At 43.9% G+C, this 16949-nt stretch overlaps 1 protein-coding gene and 1 pseudogene across 1 annotated transcript in view; both read left to right on the top strand.

Moving 5' to 3' along the window:
* Positions 1-16949, top strand: part of LOC149171899 (3-hydroxyisobutyryl-CoA hydrolase-like protein 5) — a 186588-nt gene that overhangs the window by 42344 nt on the left and 127295 nt on the right. The window lies entirely within an intron of this gene.
* On the top strand, positions 3897-7044 carry LOC149171903 (25S ribosomal RNA; annotated as a pseudogene).

Raw genomic sequence — 16949 nt, 5'->3', positions numbered from 1 at the left:
CTGATATTGTTGGGTGAGCGAGGGATGGGACTTGACCCAAACCTTGACCGACTTATTGTGATTGAAAAAGAATGATGGTGGGACAGATGGATTCACTGAGGCATAGGCACCATGGGTAGGTGTGGTTGGCCTCCCATGGCTGGGGTGATAATCATTTAGTCATCAATCACATGAGGTCTTCTCTTACCGCTTGTAAGTTTACCACTCTACCCTTCAAGGATTGAAGGGGTACATTTGATATGAATATGCCCGGCAGTGCTCAACTGCCATCTCCTATCTATCTGATGTCGGCCTGGCATAACCTCCCCCTTATTTCTGTTGAATCATATCTTTCCTCTACTTGAAAACCTGACAAAACCAACTAAAAACCTGAAAAACAAGGGATGATATTGGCTTTCTCCTTAGCAATGCTAATGATATCTGGTTCGAACCCAAACGTACCTATGCGCATATATAATGCAAGTCCCCCCATGATGGTATTCACTTTCTCTCATTCACCATTCAAGTCTTCTTGCTTGAGCGTCTCTTTGGTCTTTCATCGCTCCAGTTCTTCCTTCCCTTAAGAACCTGGGCATGGCAGATTCGTACGTATTTTCCCTTGCCCTCGGAAGCGTAAGACCTCCAAACCTTTAATTATTTCCAAAATCAGGGAGTTGTATCAGGAGCACAATGGAAAGGATGTCATCCCGAATCGAGACATTTATGCTCTTGATGAGGCGGAGTATCTCAAGATCCTAGACTCTCTTCATGATGAATCATTCAGGTTCCTCCCATTGTACCGGGTATTCATCCCCAAACTAGGAAGACCAGGATAGTTTAGGCCTATTACCATTCCTAACCCTAAGGACGTCCTAGTAATGGATGCATTAGGAGCGGTCTTAAGTCAACTTTATGAAGCCATCTTTCTTGACTATTCCCACTGGTTTAGAAAGGCAAGAGGGACCAGGATGTGTTATTGGGCCGTATTGGGTTGGAAAGACGTTCACTATTGCATTAACATGGATGTCGTTAGTTGCTTTGATGTAATTCCTCACACTTGATTGTTAGAATATCTCGGGAATGTTGTTGATGATCCTAAGCTGCTGAATCTCATCTCTTTCTTTCTAACAACTCCCATAATGGACAAGAAAGGGATTCATTATGATGGAGCAGAGAAAGGCCTTCCCCAAGGATGCCCTCTCTCTCCAGTATTGATGAACATCTACATGCATGAACTAGACATGAAGCTGCATACATTTTTAGCCGGCTCCCATTACGTCCGCTACGCAGATAACATCTTTGTGGGCATTTGCGGGGTCAAACTCATCAAGCAGGAGATCATCCTAGAAAAGCTGAATTCATTTGTCGCTGATCTTGAATTGAGCCTTACCATCTCTATTCATGAGAAGGGGGGCCCTTCTTTTCTTTTTTTGGGCATATTGACCAAAATTTATGTGGACGGACATATCAATCTATTTGCTCCATTACCCCAAATAGAAAACAAGATCACTACTATACTTGAGACACACCAAGCATTGATTACGCCAATTACTGACCTGGGCGATCTAGAGAAACATCAAAAGAGCATAATCGAGCTCTATAGTCACAAGTTAGTGAGTTATCTTGCATTTTACTGCGAAATCCATAATTCCCACAAAACCAAGGAGTTACTGAGGCAGAAAATGCTCACTGTGTGTCTACTACATTTGGCCAAAATATCTTCCACCTCCCTAGCCACTATTAAGAAGCAATGAGGTCCAGCATTGGATATATCCCCCGTGCTCTTTATCACTCAGAAACAGATAGATTCAACATTGAAGAACATACTACTTAAATTTCACCGGGAGCAACACAAGTTTCTGAAAGGCCCTAAAAAGCACAAGCAGGAAAGACCATAATATGCCAGTAGTGCTTGTTTTCTTTCTCTCTCCGAGAGGCCCCCCTCTGACCTTTGCTTATATTAAATAACCTAACAAACCTATTTCTTAGGCTCCTCGCCCGATACCCCAGGGCACCTACCTCTGTTGATGATACTTCTTTGATTGGTCGAGTAGCTCCCCTTTCAATCTCTCTAGGTTGGTCGGCCTGAGCTTGCTCCCCCTTCAAATTAAGGCCACCTTCAAATTAAGGGGGGCATACAAGGCCTGAGATGGATGGTAGAAATCTCTCCAGGTCAGTTGAGATTGAAAGGCTTGACACTGCATTGTATGAATTCTATTTCAGGAATTTCTCTACTGGAATGTGAGACATTTCTTCATGCATAATGACATATGACCATATATGCATTGTCTGCTAAACCGTAATGACATATATAATGAATGAATGCTTGGATTTGATCACGTAATGACATATATAATTCATTACGGAATTACCTATCTAATTCTTTGATCAATTCTTCGAGATAACGTAATGACATATATAATGAGCATCATTCAATCTCTCAAGAATGACTAATGAATCACATCGAATCTGGTATGAAACATATATCGAGTCATGACCAGAAGAAATCAAGTCAATTCGATCGATTCTTTGATCAATTATTCGATAGCGTAATGACATATATAATGACCATCATTCAATATCTCAAGAATGACTAACGGATACGGGTAGAGGTGAAAGTGAAAGTTCCTTAGTTAGTGAAACACATTGCCCAAAGGTATTCCTATGGTGAATCAGTCACCAGCGCGTTACTACTTGGCTACTACGCTTGAACCCTCACTATATGAATAGTGAGTGACCCCTATGAAGAAGTAAGGGCCCTCTATTTTCTGAAAATAGAGCGAGAAATCAATGGCAGCCTTATGAGTCGAGCCCCTACCGGTCCTCTCCTTTATGGTCGAGCAACTCAAGTTCCTCTCCCTAATAGTCGAACCCCTGCCAGTCCTTATGGTCGAGCCTGCTTCCTTGATGCTTATTGGTGGTGGGCTTATGGTCGAGCAACTCAAGTTCCTCTCCCTCTCCTTATATTGAGAGCCCTCTCCTTATTAGTCGAGTGTTTTTTCCTCACCCTGTCGGGGGCATCCTCTCCTTAACAGTCGAGCATGCTTACACATCCTTATGGTCGAGCCCCTGCTGGTCTTGATTGATTGATTCATGGGAATATTGGTAAGTGTGAAAGATGCATCCCTGGCCCCCTATTGGGCATATAGCCTGGGCATGTTCATTCGGTGACCTACGGGGCCTAGGACATAGTGTCAAAGTAGCACTCATCATCATGGAAATCAATTGACTACCTGGTTTTCTTCAGCAGGATATTGGATTGAGATCGGTTCTATATCCCAAACCAACACGGGTGAACAAGTAGAGTATACTAGGGTGCTTGAGAGAACCATGTTTCAGGGTCAAAATGACCCCATCACTTCCATAATGACATATGCCCATATATGCATTGATAAGAAAGCGTAATGACATATGCCCATAGCAGCATTTTCTGGTGTAATGACTGCTATCGAGTCATGATTGGAAGGCCCCAATCGTTTCGCATAGAGGTTCACAAGATTGATCTAATTGCTTGCGAAATGACATATATAGAGTCATTCATGCATAATGACATATATAATGAGATTGATTTTGGTCACTAGAGAGAGACGAAATCAAAGCATACTCGACATATATCGAGTCATAACTAGAATCACATACAAGGAAAAGGTCCTCTCCTTGGGGGGTCGAGCCTGCATGCGCATCCTGAGTGATTGATCGATTGATGGGTGTGTTAGAACACTCGAATATATGGAGAGGGAATTTGGTGCACTGTGAAGCAGGTTCAATGCCTGCAGTATCGAAAAGAATGCATGGGATGGATGCCTGGGCATTGAGAGGGAAGCACGCTTCCAAAGGCGAAAGGCCGTGGAGAGATACCGTCCATGATCCATGGATCTTCGATCGGGAAACCGTATCCAAGCCCGGTGGCTAGTCTGCGCTCCTTGGACTTGAAAGACATAGAGAACTGAAACATCTAAGTAGCTATGGGAATGGGAATCAACTGAGAGTCTGTTAGTAGCGGTGAGCCAAAGTGGATTAGCAAAATAATAAGCAGCGAAGGTTTTCATTTCGATCTTGGTCTCATTTTCCTAGCCTTGCCTTCTCTGCATGATTCATTTCAGTTCATTGGATGATGGAAGAGCTAGGCATGCCGATCTTTGCCCTTTGATTTAGGCTATAATGTGCCGTAAGGAACTTGAGTTGCTCGACCATAAGGGAGAGGTAGGCAGAATTGTGAATGAAAAGGTTGGAAGATCTGGCCAAAGAAGGTGATAGCCCTGTAGAGTGTCCCATGGTTCGATTCTGTAAGTAAAACGCAGTGTGTTTGAATTAGGATTACTTCGTAGCGAGAAAGGGAGACCACCCTCTAAGCCCAAGTATTTTTCAATGACTGATAGCATACATGTACCGTGAGGGAAAGGTGAAAAGAACCCTAGGAAGGGGAGTGCAATAGAAAGGAATCCAATGCGAACAATTAGAGGAAGGAATTTCTTGCTTGACCCTTCGGGGGAAAGGAGCAAAGATGCAGGTAAGATTCTCAGGGTCTAATCTGATCAGAAATACCCTCACCCATCGGAATGAGTGAGTGACCCTTAAGTCATATGGGGCCCTCTATTTGTTTCAAATACCTGAGTAGAGCTCAGGGTTGGGTTGACCTAGATGCGGCTCACCCTAACATTGTACCTTTTGCATAATGGGTCAACGAGTAAATGGTAACATCAGCTTAAGCCATTAGGTGTAGGCACTTTCCAGCCAAGGAATCTCCCAGTTCTGACTATTTGACCTGAAACCGATCGATCTATCCATGAGCAAGTTGAAGAGAGCTCCAACAGGCCTTGGAGGACCGAACCCACATATGTGGTAAAATACGAGGATGACTTGTGGCTAGGGGTGAAAGGCCAACCGAGATTGGATATAGCTGGATTTCCGCGAAATCTATTTTAGTAGAGCGTGCATATAATATGGCCTGAGGTAGAGCACTCAATGGGCTAGGGTGGCCCAAAGCTTGACCAACCCCAAGGAAACTCCGAGTACATGCTTAATCAATCGTACAGATAGACTTTGGGTGCTAAGATCTAGAGTCGAGAGGGAAACAACCCAGATCATATGCTAAGGTCCCTAAGAAATCACTTAGTGGAAAAGGAAGTGATCGAGTGATGACAACCAGGAGGTGGGCTTGGAAGCAACCATCCTTCGAAGAAAGCGTAATAGCTCACTGGTCTAGCTCCATGGCACCGAAAATGTATCGGGGCTCAAGTGATTCACCGAAGCGACGAGACCTTGGAAGCGTTAAGCGGGCTCTCAAGACCCAAGGTTCTTTATTGCTCACCCATAAGGGTGAGGTATTTCTTGCTCGACTAACAGGAGAGGTAATTTCTTGCTCGACTAACAGGAGAGGAGGGTGAGAAAGCGAGGCACCAACCAAGTGTCAGTAGTAGGAAGTTCTATCAATCAGGGAAGGGCCAACACCTGGAGATATCAGAAGTGAGAATTCTGACATGAGTAACGATGAATCATGTGAAAAACATGATTTCTTTCCAGTTCCAGGGTTTCTGCATTCAGTCAATCTACGCAGAGTGAATCGGTCCCTAAGGAACCCCCGAAAGGGCTTTTGTCCAATGGGTAAACGAAAGTGATGAAGTTTCCCAGACTACTGAACCATGCATGTTTGTTGAAGTGAATTGGACGAGAGTTCTATCTTCCTGCCAACCAAATTGAATGAATGCAAAAGCACACTTCTGTTAGGGTTTCAACTTCCAAGAAAAAACTTCGAATTGGGAGGGTGATCATCCCGGTGAACTAACCGTACCCCAAACCGACACGGGTGAACAAGTAGAGTATAGTAGGGTGCTTGAGAGAACCATGTTGAAGGAACTTGGCAAAATGACCTCATAACTTCGGGAGAAGGGGTGCTCTCCCTCCTATCTTTGGGTTGGGAAAGCGGCACATACCAGGGGGTAGCGATTTTTTATTAAAAACATAGGACTCTGCCAAGTGGTAACATGATGTATAGAGTATGACACCTGCCCGGTGCTCGAAGGTTGGTAGGAGAAGTGTGATAAGCTTCGAATGGAAGCCCCGATAAACATGGCAGTAACTCTAACTGTCCTAAGGTAGCGAAATTCCTTGTCACATAAGTAGCGACCTGCACGAATGGTGTAATGACTGCCCTGCTGTCTCCGACATGGACCCAGTGAAATTGAATTCTTCGTGAAGATGTGGAGTGCCAACAGCTAGACGGTAAGAACCCGTGCACCTTGACTATAGCTTCACAGTGACAACCTCTTACGAATGTGTGGGATAGGTGGGAGGTGGGGACCTATCAATCCTGGAATACCACTCTTTCGTGTAAGGATGCCTAACCACTTCTTTCCCTAGATTGATTCTCAGGGTGTAACACTGCAAGGTGGGTAGTTTATTTGGGATGGATGCCTCCTAAAGAGTAACTAAGGTGTGCGAAGGTAGGCGCTTTCAATAAGCAAGCATAATGGTCTAAGCTTGCCTGACTGTGAGACTCACTGGTCGAACAGAGATGAAAGTAGTGATCCGGGAGTCCCGCGTGTAAGGGCTCTTACTCAACGGATCAAAGGTACGTCAGGGATAACAGGCTAATGACTCCCAAGAGCGCTTATCGATGGAGTCGTTTGGCACCTTGATGTCAACTCATCACATCCTGGGGTTGAAGAAGGTCCCAAGGGTTTGGTTGTTCGCTGATGAAAATGGTACGTGAGTTGGGTTTAGAACATCGTGAGATAGTTTGTTTCCTATCTACCACTGGTGTTGAAGGGAGAACTTTGAGGAGCCAACCCTAGTACGAGAGGACTGGGTTGGGCCAACCTATGGTGTACCAGTTGTCACACTTAGTAGCGCCGGGTAGCCAAGTTGGTATGGAAGAAATACTGAAAGCATCTAAGCGGGAAATCTTTCTCTAGAACGAGCTGAAAGAACATCACTTCAATAGGTGATAGGTGTAAGCACCGCGAGGTGTTCAGTGATATTGTACTCAACTGAAAAGAACTTGCTCTTTATTTTGGGAAAAACCACAACTATTTCAAGCTGTTGGATACCTATAGTAATAGGTTTCATATTTCATGATTGATTATTGAAAATCCAAATATGCTCTGCTTTGTTACTACAAAGATCCCATATTTCCAGGAAATCAGAGGTGTGTGAAATACTTCAAATATTGAGGACCTTATTACAAATTTTGTGGATGATTCAACAGTTCAAGCTGGATCATGCCATGTTTCAATTTTGAGTTGTAGAATAGAGAAAGAAGTCTGTCCAAACAGCTTAATCTTGGCAGACAAGTAGTTCAGGTAGAGAAACAAAGGTTCCCAAAAGTCTAATCTGGGACCTTGGAAGAGATAAGGGTAGAAGCAGATAGAGTAAAAAAGGAAAAAGCCAAAGAAAAGAAAAGGCAATTGAGGGTTGCAAGTCCAAGTGCCCCTCCAAGAAGAAACAAAAAATGCTAGGTGAAATAGTGGGGTAGGCAGTTGTGGTTGCAGAAAAGACATGTTCACCATCACATAGTTGTCAAAGATGTTTTGCCAAGGCAATGAACATATCAGCAAAAAAGGTGGTGAATTTCATGGATTCACAGCAGAGAGCATCACTAACTTCACTTTTTCCCCTCTACTCCATCATTAACACCCCCTTTCTAAATCCCCCTCCTTCCCTCATACTAACTCCTAACTCTACTATGTAATTCCCCTATTTTACCCCTACCCCTAATAATAATAACACTAAGGTGTATAAAACCCCAAATGATATATATTTTCCCTCCCCTAGGCATAATAGCCGAGAATTCTGCAAAGAGGGACCATAATGGCACCTGGCCACCATGGTGAACCTATCTCCACTATTTTTCCTTGCTGCAAATCATTTCCCCCAAAAATATACCTTTGCATGGGTAAAACCCCTCTCTAAACCCCTTTGATCTATAAAACCCTCTGCAAACCTTACAAAAATCAAAATTCCGCCTTCAGCACGTTCCCAAATGCAAGCGCGGGTGGTCAGAATCAAAACATTTGGAAAACCATGCCAAAAGCCCACAAACGGTTAATATTTCCACCGCATTATCGACCGTGCACATCACACCTCCGCCAGCCGTCGGATCAAGCCTTCCAGATCCGACGGCCCACAGCAATATCGGAGCGCCATCCGCAACCGCACGTTAACTCCCGAGAACGTGACGTTGCGCCTCGTCACGCCTCCGCCACGCGTCGCCCGATGGACCATCTCGGAGCTCCCTCTGACACCCTGGGCGCCGTACTCTAACCGCCCCGAGAGACCGTGACGGTTAGAGCCTTAACCATAACTCTCACGGTTTCACTTCCGCCCGTCCACCATTAACCTTTCTGCCACGTCCAGCTCACCGCTGACTGGACTGCCACCTCACCGCCCTTTGACCGGTCGTCTTCTGCCACGTCCTCCCCGATGACGTCATTGTAAAAAAGCGCCAAACGGGTAAAAAACTCATATTAACCAAATTTTACGCGTTTTTTCACCATTTCATCGTTATTCCGTCTGAACTCTCTGCTCAACCATTTCTGCCTGGATTTCCGCCAACCGGTAAAATTAGCTAAAGCGACCACTTCAGCAGCTGCAGTACACCTTGCCACGACCTCTGCACGTCGAATTACAGGTATTTACACTGCCCTGCCTTCCATACGACCTGCATTCAGCTCAAAACTGCTCACAGGCATAATAGGACCATAAGATCGACCTTTTCACCATTAGAATCTAGTTGTACCTCCACCATTGTCACTGTGAGGTCCAAAAATTCCCTGCAGAGCCGTAATAAGCTGCAATTCATCTAAAAACCCCTCAGTTCTGCGTTTCCCCGGCAAATTCACTGCTAAATACCTCTGAACTACTACCAGAAGCTCACTTAGGCCCCAAAGAGGCTCTGTTACCAATTACCAGCAGTATTTCAATTTCTAGCTGGTGAATTCCCCTCTGACAGTTCAGAAAATCAAGCTATTTTCCACTGAGGGCAGTCTGCAGTCTGTTTTTGCCCATTCACCTGTCAGATTGCAATAGTTTGCCCCTTCAGAAGCTATGGAGACCCCCATTGCTCTCAATATCAAGCCTATCAATGCTCCCCACCAAGAATTGGCATGGAAGCCCCTGGGAGACATGGATTACCAGATGTTGGACTGGTTTCCTATGGGAACTAAGTATAATATCCTGATGCTAAATGAACTGAGAGCCCAGCACATGAGTGGAGCAGATATCTTGGGGATTTGGGAATCAAATTTGCCCATATACAACCTTCCCCAAGTTAATCCCATGCCAGAGCTTATCTACAGTTGCCAGGAGTGCTATGACCCCAGCCAAAGGGCAGTCATTAGCCCCACAGGCCTAGTCCTATTTCAGATCACTCCAGAGAGTATAAATCAGATGCTGCATTTCCATACAGCCAAGAAACTGACCCCTCTTTCCATGCAAGATTTGATAAAGAGAGGAAATAACCTGTCTAATGACCAGATTGTGAAGATTAACCAGCTATTTGTCACACCTAGCTCTGAAGCAGTCAGAACCCCTCCCATTGGGTACCAATACCTGAATGAGTTGGGCAGGATGATGGTGGACTTGATTGGATATGTCCTGGGATTTAGAGGACTGGAAGATGTAGATGACAGCATATTGGCAATGCTGTCCATATTTGCCCCTGGTAAGCCTCCAGCTATCCACTATGATTATGCTACTTATATAGCTGAGAAGATTCATGACCAGTTCATGAATTTGAGGAGGGAGAGGCTGTTCAGATACACCTCCTACATATACCATCTGTTCTTGTTCAACCAGCCAGCTACCTTCTCTGTCCCTTTGAGGCCACTCAACGCCCAAGGAACCCCAAGATCAGTTGTTTTTTGGACCCCTGTGTTCCATTGTACCTCAGTATCACCTTATACATACTATGAATTTATTGATTTATTTGTACATCCCGCCCTAACAGTGCTGCAAGGTGCCCCTCCTCCTAGACTGACCGATGACATGAAGAGAATTCTTCATTTGAACAAGCTTTACAACATCGGCAACTGGTACTTCTACCAGAATCACACAGTCATTAGGGTGTATGGATGTGAATTAAATCCATTTAGGCTGCCAAGGTACGTTCCCATGAGACTGTTTGCCTTAGAATATTTCAGGCAGTTTGGGAACTCAGATTACCTACACTTTCAGAGTAGAAACAAGAAATCACAGTTGAAAGTGAGAAACCAGCTAGGTCCCTTCTTATACAACAGGAAGGAGGAAGGCTGGAAATAGGCAGACAGGATCCTGGAAGGACTCCAGTTGAAAACTAGTTTTGAGTGGATTCCATATGACCCTAACCACTCTATTTCCCTCAGGAGGATCAGGTATAAGTTAGGCAACTACGCACATGCAAGATTACCTGAAATTGAAAAATATGCAAATGCACCAGATTGGGAAGAGGGCACATTAGTAGAGCAAATGACTAGTGAAGAAATACTTGAGCAAGAGGCTAGAAATGTCCAAAAACAAGCTGACTTGGAAACTTGTGGACAGGTGCCTATTTCCTACAGGAGGCAAATTGGAGCAGCCACCACAACACCAGCAACACAACAGCAAACTGCCGAGCAGACAACCCAAGCAGCAAGCAAGGACAAAGGCAAACAGGTGGAACAACCACCTATATTAACAGAAGAACAGGTTGACACCTTGCTACAGCAGCAAGAAGAAATGGAACAACAGGAGTTGGGGCAGCAACAAGATAAATCACAAACTAGTGGGCAGCAGCCATTGCAGCAGGAGAAAGGGACAGATTTACCTGGTTCCACAGAACAGCAGCCCCAAACAGAGTTGCCTCCAAGGACAGACACCAATGTGGACAGCTCAGTCCTCCAAACACCTCAGAAGGAGGACTTAACCAGAAAGAGAGAAAGAGAGACCCCCCAGACTTCATCCTTTATCAGAGGGGAGAAGAGACAAAGGTTGAATGACTCCCAAGAGGAGGACATAGCAATAAGGCAGGCCATGGGCATGGGCCCACCCAGTGGAGAACTCTCGGCCAGCTCATCTCAAAGAGGACCAGATATGACAATGGGAGGAGAGGTCAGCTCTTCTGGCCAGCATAGAGAGGGGCACTCCAGCATAAAGCAGCAGTTTATAGATATCAAAAGGAGGAGTGATCCCATCAAAGTGCAATTGTACAATCACCTGCTGAATTTGGCACCCAGCAACCAGCAGAGACTAATGTCTGCTTTTGATATGAGTGAGGGAAAAATGATAATGAGCCATTTCATGCCCACAACTCTACATCCTCAGTCCACCTCAGACTATTTAAGAACCAATATGGAGGTTCTGGCTAAAGATATTCACCCCATGGATAAGATAGAGTTACACAAACAAACGGGTGAAATGGTGTATGCCTCCCTGGCAGATGAGACACTGGAAAATTACAAGTTAAAGAGCAGCCTAGACAATACATCATCCCAGCTAGAATTGGAACGAGCATCCTCACAAGCCAAGGACAACAGGATCAAATCCTTGGAGGAGGTAATCATAGAGATAGGACATAATCCCAAGGATGTCAAAGGCATCCAAGAACTGCTGAAAATAAGGGATGCAGACATGGCAGCCCTGAGAAAGAAGATCAAGCTCCCGGCCACCATCCATCCACAGGCAGATGAAGTTGCCCAGCAAAGGCAAGAAAAAGATACCACAGACCTGCTGGTATCCTTATACAAAGAGCTGGTCAGGGTCCAAGACCAACTAGCACAGGCTGAGGCTGCAAAAGCATCACTAGAGGCAGCCATGAAACAAAAAGGAGAAGGTCAATCCTCCCAGCCTCCTCCACTAATAATAAATCTTGAGGAAGTACCTCCGATCATCACTCCTCCCCCTCAGCAAACAGGAGCTACAGCACCATCCACAGCCCCAACTACAACATCAGAGCAGGCTGCTAGCTTAGACATGCAAAAGCTACAAGCAGAGATCCGAGCTATGGAATCTCAAATGAAAGAGCTGGATGGGCTCAAACAGAACTTGGCCAATGTTAATGAGAAATTTGATAAAAGCAAACAAAATGAGGCGGCCAAGGAGAGAGAGGTGAAGACCCTTAAGAGAAGGATTGCTGAGCTGGAGAAAGAGCTTGCATTGGAAAAGGTAACTGCTCAGATGAAAGCAGTATTATGGAGCAACATTGGAAGATCCATTGCCAACCAGTGGCAATATATTGAGACTATGGATGAGCAAATGGTGCTCATCACCAAAGCAAACAAGGAGATACAGAGAGCCAGGGCAAGCCTTGGACACATGCCAGAAGCAGCTACCAGGATGATCAATATCCTGAATTACAAGACCAGCACTCAATTGGCTACCATGGGGATCAACAACAGGACAGAAACAATTGCCATAGCCAAGATAGTTGTTACATTGAGGAACTTGGTTGGAACCCTGGAGAGAAGGACACAGGATATGCAAACAGAAATTAACAGATTCCTGGAGAAGTTTGTAACACTGCAGAACAGAGGCCTCCCCAACATTTTGAGCAGCGTGGGAAGACTACTCACCTTGGACAACTATAACAAGAGAATTGATGCCCAGGCAGCAGCAGAGATTTCAAAATCTCCCAGCACTTCAGCAGACACAGGGCCAGCTACAGGGCAAATGATGTATGACAGGGTGGAGAACCTGTTTTTCCTCATGAATGAGATAGAGCATCTGTTTGATACACCACCCAATTTCTTCAAATTCACAGAAGCAGATGAGACTCTAGGCGCAATTTTGGCACATCAACTGCCCACACAGGATGTCTGGAGGCATTTGACCCAGACAATTTTGACAGGACAGAACCAATAGCGCAAAAGGAAAAAAGCAGGCACATACAGTGACAATTTTGGGAATTAATACCCACAGGAAAAGGCAGAGGCTGAGCCAACTCAGCCAGACCAGTGACTCACCACCAGCAGCAGTCAAAGTCACAGCTGACAGGTCCGAGACACAGTGTACCAGCCTACAGTCGGGTTTTCTATGCATTAACTCCAAATATTCAGACCGACTTAGCTATTCTTATAAAGCTAAATATCTTCTGACAGAGCATTAAAATGCCTGTACTGTGTATTAAATGTGTAATAAATTTTTTACATAATATCTTAAAGAGTTGGTGAGAATGTAAAGACTGAGATAACGCAGAACTCAGATATTTCTGTAGACCACCGCTAGTATATATACACCCTTCACAGATGCTGAAGGGGTTGCTGGAATTTTCTCTTGGATAACTTCCATCTGCTGTAATATTTTTGAGAGAATTAATACAAAGGAGGAATGGAACTTCCAGAAGTTTGGTGTATTTGATGTCTTGTGGTGAAGGATGCATGTTACAGGATTCCATGGGTGTTGCATAAAACTATAAGTATTTTCAAATCTTCTGTTATGTGTTTTTTAGAGTCTTTTGTTCTCTTTGGTTGTTTAAATGTCTCACACTTGATAGTAAGGTGAAAGAATAGTTTCAGGATTTAATCAAGCATTACCCTGAACTCAAACCTGAGCTGTCATCTATGTTTTCTTCAGAAACAGTAATAGAAATTGCAATTCTTAACTGCTGCACTTCAATCTGTCTCTTTGCTGTAACAGACTATTCCCAGGGATTCAAATTATTGCCCCTGTGACCTCTGTTTTCTCCTCCAAAGTCTGTCTCTCGGAAATATGTAAACAATAAGTGGAAATTCTTAAATGCTTTCACTTTGCACTGCCTGTTTCCTGTCACTTAGCCAAAATATGTTGTAACAAAGCACTCAAAAGGCCCTGTAAGTTCCATCTTTCATCTCACAGATTCAAACACATTAAGCCACAGACTCCATTGCCCAATGATATTCAACATATCTGAAAACTACATCACTGAAGTCTAAGGGAATTTCATCAACCGAAACACAAACATAACCTGTACTCAATACCTAGCCTAAAACACCATCACTGTAGATATAAATCAAAAAGAGAGAGCCCTCTCTGATCATTGTTTGGCTAGAAACAGTGATTAAAAGATTGGTTAGTGGTTACCCCGGCCGTATTCCCTTGGGAGTCATAGGGAACAACCTGGGTGTTAACATAATTGGCGACTTCGCTGGGGACTAAGACTATTCAATCACTATCTATCTTCCAAAGCTTTCATCAAGCCTGAAACTAGCCAAGACATCTTAGGACTGTTTCTCTAATACAGGGGCAGTCTTAGGGAAGAGCTAACTAGGGAAACTTATCCTAGCCTTGAAACATATATAGTCATTCCAGAGTTCTTATTTTGCCCTTGTAAATACAAAACTTCTGTATAAAGTTCTGAAAGAACACTTAGAAGCTGGCTCCTAAAAGAAACCCAAGGCATACTAGGGCACACCCTGACCCTGATCAACCCATCATTGTTGATAACCCAAATATCATCCCGAAGAACATAAGGAAACAGCACAAGCAGGATAAACCTGCTGATTCAGATATAAGGTCAGACCAACCCATCCTCATTCCCACTCCTTGCAAAGTCCTTTTTCGTTCCACACCCAATTCCCCTAGTTCATCTTCAACCCCTCAAAGTCCTACCTTTCCATCTTCACCATCTGCACATACTCACTCAACCAGTTCTCCACTTGTTACCCATCCTATTAACCCCAGTACACCTGTAATCCCAGTTGTCCCATTTGTTCCTATCAACCCTATTAACCCTATAAACATGGCTAACAGATATGCACCATTGCAGATTCCAGCCAATGCTCCAGCCCTACCCCAAGATTATCAAACCAGACTCTCATTTTTTGATTCCCATGGCCCTTTGACGGCCATCCAGCATGCTAAAAAGATGCAAGACCACTTTGAGACCTATGAAATTGATGATGATAGTGTCAGGATGAGAATCTTTGTTCAAAGCTTAACTGGGGATGTCAGAACTTGGTTTAGGTCCTTAAATGCAAATTCAATTGCAACCCCTGAAGCTTTATACCAGGAATTTACTAACAGATGGGAGAAAAAGAGAGATCCCCACCACATACTTGGTGAATATAACACTATTAAAAGAGGTCCCCAAGAGACAGTGTTAGAGTATTGTGCCAGGTTTAACAACATATACAATGCTATCCCTCAGAACTTAAGACCCCCTCCTGATTTGGCCCTTTATAATTTCCCTGATGGTTTTGATTCTGATATGGCCTATCAGTTGAGAGAAAGAGACCCTCCAACCCTTGCAGAAGCTCAAAGGGTTGCAGTCACTGTAGAGGCCAACCTAATTGCCAAAAGAAACAGGGCAAAGCTGGAAAAGAAAACTGGCTTCAAAGAAGAACCCTCGGGTTTTGACCAAAAGCTAGATGCAATTCTAAATAGCATGAAGAGGTTGGGGGAGAGAGTGGAATCAGTAGAAAGAAAATCATCATGGGAGGCACCACAAAACAATCCTCCTAGAAACCCAAATTTCAGGAGAGTCCAGAACCCCAATATAGGAAAGACTAATGCTGACCAAGATATCAGACCCCCTTTTCAAGAAAACTATGCAGAAACTTCTTCTGCAAATCAGCTAAATGAAGACCCCGAAATCAATCTAATAGGTCTGGATGGCAAAAGTCATGTATTCTTAACCCAAGAAGACCATGAGGAGGATGAAAGCAATACATTTCAAACTAAGTCAGGGGAATCCTTTGATTTCAAACAAGGATATGACACTGCTGTCTATGAAGTCCACAAACAATACAAACTAAGGAGTAGGACTGTAAATGTAAATCAACCCGAAAAGATAAAAGAAAAACAGCAAACCAAAGAAAGCTCAGCCACTGAAACTGATCATGTGCCAAACTTGCCTACAAAGGAAGTAGTGGTTGAAGAAGTTACTGATCCACTGTCCCCATCAAAACAACCCATGGCAACCTTATCCTCTGAGCCTAACCCAAATATGGCCCCTCAAGACATCAATATTAGGGCCAGGTTCCAAAATCAAGAGGGAATCCCACCAGAAGATGTAACAAACAAAGAAAGAACTGCAACCCGTGACCCCAAAATGCAAATTGACAAACCCTTTGACTTAGGAGTAGAGATTGGCAAGTTAAAGGTAGCAATTCCCCTCTCAGAGTTAGCAAAGCATGACATGTACAAACAACAGATTAAAAAATCCCTTCAACTCACCAATAGCAAAGATGATGTAAATGTGTTAGATGACACTCCAGAGTTACTATTTGGTCCAGAGGTAGATGGAAAAACAGTAGTCACAGGGGTTTTACCGTTTTATGTCAGCTTACATGTACATGACAAAATTCTGCACAATGCAATGTTTGACTCAGGAGCCTCTCATAATCTGATGCCAAAAGCAGTCATGGAAAGATTAAACTTAGATATCACAAGACCATACAAAGACTTGTTTTCTTTTGATTCTAGTCAAGTCAAGTGCCTGGGTCTAATTAAGGATTTGTGTGTGTCCCTGGTCCAATTCCCCAACAAGACCATTTTGATGGATGTTGTTGTTGCTGATATCCCACCCAAGTATGGGATGCTATTATCAAGATCATGGGGAGCAAAGCTTCAAGGCTCCCTGCAGTTAGACATGTCATATGCAACCATCTCTGTCTTTGGACAACCAAAAAGACTTTATAGGGAAACACTCATGAAGTATATGGTTAGCAGTGAAGAAAAACCCCAAAATTTCCCAATATATGCTGTTCATTCGGACATAGACTCTTACATCCTCTTTAATGACAGCATTGGCTTCTCCGACAGTCACATTAGCACAGAGACATTTAAACCAGAACAAAACATCATTCTAACAAGTAGCACCTGTCAAACATCAATCAGTACAACAAAACACTTTAGCTCTCCCCTAGGGGTCAAAGATGGTCAGGCAAATGATGAAGCTATCCTAGAAAACAAATGGGAGAAGAAACCCCAACTCATGCTCACACTACCACCCCATGAACAGAACCTCAAACCTCCTGACCAGCAAGGCATCTTGTGGGTCTTAGAATTTGATGGCTCGGTTAACAAGTTAGGAGCAGGAG

Source organism: Pinus tabuliformis, chromosome 4_2, assembly GCF_031772625.1.
Source record: "Pinus tabuliformis cultivar Carrire ecotype Pingquan chromosome 4_2, CPIR1, whole genome shotgun sequence".
NCBI lineage: Eukaryota > Viridiplantae > Streptophyta > Pinopsida > Pinales > Pinaceae > Pinus > Pinus tabuliformis.
This window is presented reverse-complemented; position numbering and strand designations above follow the sequence as displayed.